The following is a 6,000-nucleotide window of genomic DNA, read 5'->3' as shown; positions in this document are numbered from 1 at the left end:
AAAATGTTAGAGAAAGATTATGGTATAATCGTGTTATCTAACAGGAATAAAATAAGTTAAAAATGTATGAATAAACTAGTGAATGAATGAATAAATGAGTCATCAAACCCAAACACGAATTGAGGCATTTGTTCATACAAGGCATCACAAGTAGAATACCTATCTTCACAAAGGCACCTCTGATGCTAACTATATCTTGTAACATGATCCTGTCCCTATTCTCGTTCCACCCAGCAAATATTTTGTATATTATATAGGCATATTGCTTTTAAAGCAAATTTGTCTATTATCTGGCATCCAAGAAATAAAAATGCTTCAAATTAACTTTTGTCATAACTCCAAAGGAAACTCTTCTAATGATATTCTGCCTGATGTCAGGGAACACACTGCTTTAATTCATTCCAGTTGTGACAATTTGTGTTTATGTCTTTTCTCCAAAAGAGTATAATATACCTTCTGCTTGTGGCCATCTGATTCTCAATACTACATTATCCATTGTCACTATTTGACCTGGATTCCTGATTCTTAACCTTGGCTATTTGACCCCTCTCATTTCTTATCCTGAGAATGTACTCTTTTGGCTTCTGACCTAAACTTTTCTCATTAGCAGGAACTAATGAGCATTTCAGTCAAAGTGGAAAGAAGACCTTGTCACACTTTTACTTCTCTTGGAACATATGTATTGCCAGCCCTCACTTCCAAACCAAAGAAAATTGGGAGCAAAATATATTGACATACTTGTCATCACACAAATAAAAGGTTCTACTTTGGATATATCTTACTAAGTCTGCAAAAGCCCATAGCATTTGAGTCAAAAAAAGTCTACCTTTTTCTCACAGTATCCTTCACAGAGATGCTAGAATAAATGAACATCCGATGTATTTATTTTCTTTTCCAGACACTACTCCATTTACAATCTATTTCCTGATTAAATCATTATAACAAGCTCAAAAGATGGTTTCTATTATAATTCCCACTTTACAGGTTGAAAAACTATAATTTGAAGATATTAAGTAGTTGGTCAATATTTTACAGTTAGAAAAATGGTCAAGAGAATGTATTTCTAGCCTGAATTGTCCTAAAACCCTCACCTTTACCTACTAGTTAGTGTGTGATCTAGGGAAGAAGAAAGCAAAATGCTTATTCTCCCACACTATATACCAAGCTTTATTCTTTTCTTTAAAAAAGTTTTGATTCATGTCATAACACAAAATAGGATGTTTTAAGAAAAAAAATCATGTATGATTTTAAAACTTAAGCATTATTATACCAGCTTATCTATACCAAAAGATTTAAAATATTAATAACAACATTAAATTTTCCCACAGATTATTTTAGGACTGACATAATAGCAAACAGCAGGCCAGCTGTTCAAATTACAAATCTCTGATTCTTAAAGGAAGTGTCTAAAACCCAACCTATACTTTAAAACATTCAGTTGAGTTTTAGTGTCATGGCTAACTTTTCTCACTCCTGAGTGAATTATCTTTCATTCTGTTTCTGAACATGATGGGGGAAATGTGTATTTTCAAACAAGATGTTGTAAAATTTGCAGAGTACTGCAAATTCTGCTTCAAGGCTCAAAAACTCAGTTTCTTTAATAATTTACATTTCTGTCTTCCTAGGCGGGCTTCACAATTGTAATGAAAAATTAGGAAGCCTGAGAATGTCTACCTTCCCCAGAAAGCAAATTCTTAGCATATGGATCAGAACATTTTCCTCTTTATCTTCAATGGATCAATAATACTGAGGCTACCAAAGTAAGTATCTATTCAACAGAGGACTCCATTTCAGAATTCACCCATGAACTGTCTTCAAACACAGCAACAGAGATTATCTACAACTCATCAATTTCTTAGCTTCTCTGACTGTAACTTACATGTACCTAATACCAAGAATTCTTATTCCAAGTCTTTTACATTATAGCAATTTCCTTTGGGATTATATTTCAGTAAGTAAAATGCTCTTTGGGAACTATTTAATTTTTCCTCAGCTTGTTCTTTTTCTTGACCACCCCCCCTACAAATCCCACAGACTTGTCATTTTTAGAGTTGAAGTATCAGCTTTTTCATAAAGTTTATTCTCTGCAGGCATGAACAAGCAAAACCAAAGCAAAATAAATGAACTGCAAAAAAAAACTACCCTGGAAATCTCTAGAAAGCACACATATATACCTACATATAAATAACTCATCTTGTACAAAAACCAGAAAGACCAAAAATTCCACCAAACTCCACAAAAAATACATGTCACAGGTTCAAAATTCAGACATTTTAAAAAGGGAAATGAATGACATTAAATGATAAATTCTTTTTAGCAGTAGCATTCTTTATAGTTTTCAGAGTGTTATTACATATGTCATCTCACTGCCTTTTTAAAACCTTTGAACAAATCTAATGCAATGTGTAATTTGCCTCGATGTTATAGTATGTTTCGATTTTATGAAAGAAAGCTGTAATAGGGTTAGATATGCAGAAAAGCAAAACAAACCACATGCTAAATAGAGAAAAGGCATCCATGAAGGCAGCAAAGACAGTCGAGCTTTGAAAAAGCACGTAATTAACTATAGCTTGGAACTTTTCCAAAATCCTGCTCACCAACTGGCTAACGCTTTGACTGAAACACACTGGGTGACAGGAAGAATTCTCAGGGTGAGAACTACCAGCTCTGAGATAGTCAGCCTCATTAGAACATGTCAAGTCTTCCTCCAATATGAACATTCTTTCTCCTGCGCAAATGTGTATCAATATATACCAGAAAGGGAAAGGACATGTGGTCACATGTGTATTTAACAGAATAGCCAAGTCAGCATGGTTGCTTAGCTGGAAAGCAAGATCTCACCAATGAAAAAACTAAACATATAAAATCAAAACTTAGAGTCACAAATGGTGGACTTTATATCTGGATATCAATATATTTTTTTTAAGGTTTCTGTTTTCATCAGTTCATTCAATCATTTGAACAACTTTCTTTAAGCACCTATATGTCAGGCACTGGAGGTTAAAAAAAAAAAAATTATTAAGGCACCATCTTTATTAGCAAGAAGCTCTTGGCCTAGAGATGAAATCAAGCAGTGGGAGAATTATGGTAAGGGATACACTGAGTGTAATGAGGGCCCTGGAAAACTAACTTAGCTTGGGAAGAGGAAGAAGCAGCTGTTGTTTTTTTTGATAAACACATGCCTTTTTTCCCCCGATATATACATGAGCAGCAAGAAAGGTTGAAATCCTGACTATGAACAAGAAAAATTATCAAATGAGGCTACTGTTGAATTGCATATTCACTTAGGGAGGAGCACTCACAGATGCTTTGATTGGATGAACACAGGAGCAAGGCTTTTGGCTTATGACACACGTGCTGTCATTCCAGGGGATTACCTGGAGAAGAGCTTCAACAGGGGCCGCTCTCAAAACCCTGTGCGGAACCGTCTGGATGTCTTCGTTGAATCTGGAAGACAAGAAAAGCATCAGTTAAAGCTATCAGCTTATGACACAAAGGTAGTGCTGAGAATAAGTGATAGGAAATATCCACACCAAGGAGACCTGCCCACTGAACACAGAGAATGCCAAGGACAGAGGTGGATTAGGAGTTTATCTCCGAAGTGACAGGTTTCTGCATTTCAGAAGCATCATACAGGAGTGGTGATGGAAGAGCTTTGAATAAATAAAACCAAGATCCCCATTCACTGGGAAATCTTGGGTTTCTTTTTTGATCTCAACTCAGTTTGGAAATCCTAGATTAACCTGATAGAGCCAGTTTTTCTTCAGTCTCAGTTGCTGTTTCCATGAGGATTTGAGCAGATTCTGAAATACAATTCCTGTCACTATAGCCATTAACAAACATGATATGGAAAGGAAAAAAAAAATGCTTTTAAAAACACAAAAAGCAAACTAAATTTTTTTTTTTTTTATAAAACCACATCTCTAGCTTTTAATAGTTTTGCTTTCCTCCCAAAGGTCATGCAAGCTATTTATTTGTCTCTCTGTTGAGTGACTGTATACATTTCATCATTTATAGAAAGACAATCAGAAGGTCATTATTTATCTTAGGTTCAGCTTTAATTCAATCCAGTGCAAAGGAATGCAATGAAACAAGCATTACGAAAGCTGCAAAACAGGATACCTTATTTTGTGTCAGTGTCCCCTGAGTATGCCTTTACACTGGGTTCAATCTTCCATGAGAATCTTAGAGAATTTACAACAAAAAACAGCAACACACTTGTGAATCTCCCTTAATGTTGGCAGCACAAGTTAAAAACAACAGCGACAACAAAATTACACTGGGCCTTCTCCAGCATAAGCATGAAAATGAAGGTGACAAGACAACATTTAGGCATATGAGAGGGTGTAGAGAAACCTGATGCTTTTATCAGGCTTTCTGCATTACTTTGGGACTTTTCTCTGGGTTCTGATAGGAAATCAGATGCAAACTATCAATTGTGATTATTGGAAAATACTTAACAAAGTCTGATACTGGAGCTCTAAAATGTTTCTCACTACATTAGCATTTCTGGAACTACAATCTTAAGATAGACACAGAGGAAATGTAAAGCCACGTGTGTTGACCTCTATTCCCAAAATAACTGCTAATTTTTTTAATGAATGTCACCTCTAGAGAGCCTCCCTTCTTGGGCCTAGGTTTTCAGAAAAGAACCTAACATTCTCTGCATAAAACTGTTTTGATGGGCAAGATTGTTTTCTTTGCCTTTGAAAGGAAAATAACAATAATTAAGCACTTAAAGCTTCCCTAGATGAGGTTATTTTGTTTTCCTACTTAAAAAAAATCATCCAATTCTTTGTAAACATGACCTAATTAATATAACCAGTTTCATCATAATTATCAGCCTCTCAGGACAGATTGTGTACTCTTGATGTTCAAGGTGCAAGGAATTCCTTTAGTCTTAGCTAGAAAGAAAATCAGTGGCCACCAAAGTTTACCAAATGCTACTGTCAAGAAATAAGCCCATTAGAATGACAGGTTTCATTTACCAGAAGATATTAAAATCCTGTCAATGTGATTTCTATCAAGAACGTTTTCACTGAAATAATAAAAAATGAATGAAGGAAATCAAATGGAGTCATCTAGTTAAATATTCATTTTCTAATCTTTAGGGAGGTGTTTATTATACTTTGAACACCTGGCCCTTAGTAGCACGTTGTCTGATTTTAAACTTGTTATCCTGTCATGGCAAATTCCAAGAGGGCTGTAAATTAAGCCCATTATTATGAAAAAGCCAAAGTAAAAAAAGTGCCTTCATTCTCAACCCAGGAATCATCTAAGGAAAGGGACTCTCAGAAAAAATAAAGAGGTACTCCTAAGGCGTGGGCTTAGGGAAAGCAAGTGAAGCTTTTGTGGTGCAAATTTTAAGGAGGCTGTGGCACAGAGGTGCAGAGATTCTGCACTGGCACGACACACACAGAATGAGTCTCCTTAAATTTTGCACCCTGGGCATCTCATTCATTTTACCCAGGTCCTGGCTCTGAGCCCTCTGGCACTTGTGATAATGGTATTTAAAGTGCTACTGATAAATAAGAAAACAACAATACAAATATGTTTCATGTATTTGAGAGAATGTTCTCACAAATGCAACTTAAATAAGAAAGCATACTTTTTGACATACATGATGTGCGTGTGCATTTGTGTATGTTAAACCACTTCAGCCATGTCCTATTTTTTGCGACCCCAGGGACTGCAGCCCTCCAGGGTCCTCTGTCCATGGGATTCTCCAAGCAAGAATACTGGATTGGGTTGCCGTGCTCTCCTCCAGAGGATCTTTCAGACCCAGGGATCAAATCCATGTCTCTTACATATCCTCACTGGCAGGGGGATTCTTTACCACTAGCAAATCAACTCAGAGATCTACAGTAGGCAGAAGAGGTAAGAAATGAGTCCAGGTATGAAAAGAGAAAGTTCCTCAGGTTATTTCCTAATCTCATTTCCCATCCCAGCCCAGCCTCTCCTACAGGAGGTACATCAGACAGAAGTGCTCAGTTCTGCTAG

At 36.2% G+C, this 6,000-nt stretch overlaps 1 long non-coding RNA gene across 1 annotated transcript in view; it reads right to left on the bottom strand.

Moving 5' to 3' along the window:
• LOC132345838 (uncharacterized) overlaps window positions 1–6,000 on the bottom strand; it is a 707,158-nt gene that overhangs the window by 278,175 nt on the left and 422,983 nt on the right. Inside the window, exon 3 of the long non-coding RNA XR_009495422.1 lies at window positions 3,378–3,447. This is a non-coding gene — a long non-coding RNA (uncharacterized lncRNA). The remainder of the gene's footprint in view (window positions 1–3,377; window positions 3,448–6,000) is intronic.

The sequence above is a fragment of the Bos taurus genome, chromosome 7, assembly GCF_002263795.3.
Source record: "Bos taurus isolate L1 Dominette 01449 registration number 42190680 breed Hereford chromosome 7, ARS-UCD2.0, whole genome shotgun sequence".
In the NCBI taxonomy this organism is placed as follows: Eukaryota; Metazoa; Chordata; class Mammalia; order Artiodactyla; family Bovidae; genus Bos; species Bos taurus.
This window is presented reverse-complemented; position numbering and strand designations above follow the sequence as displayed.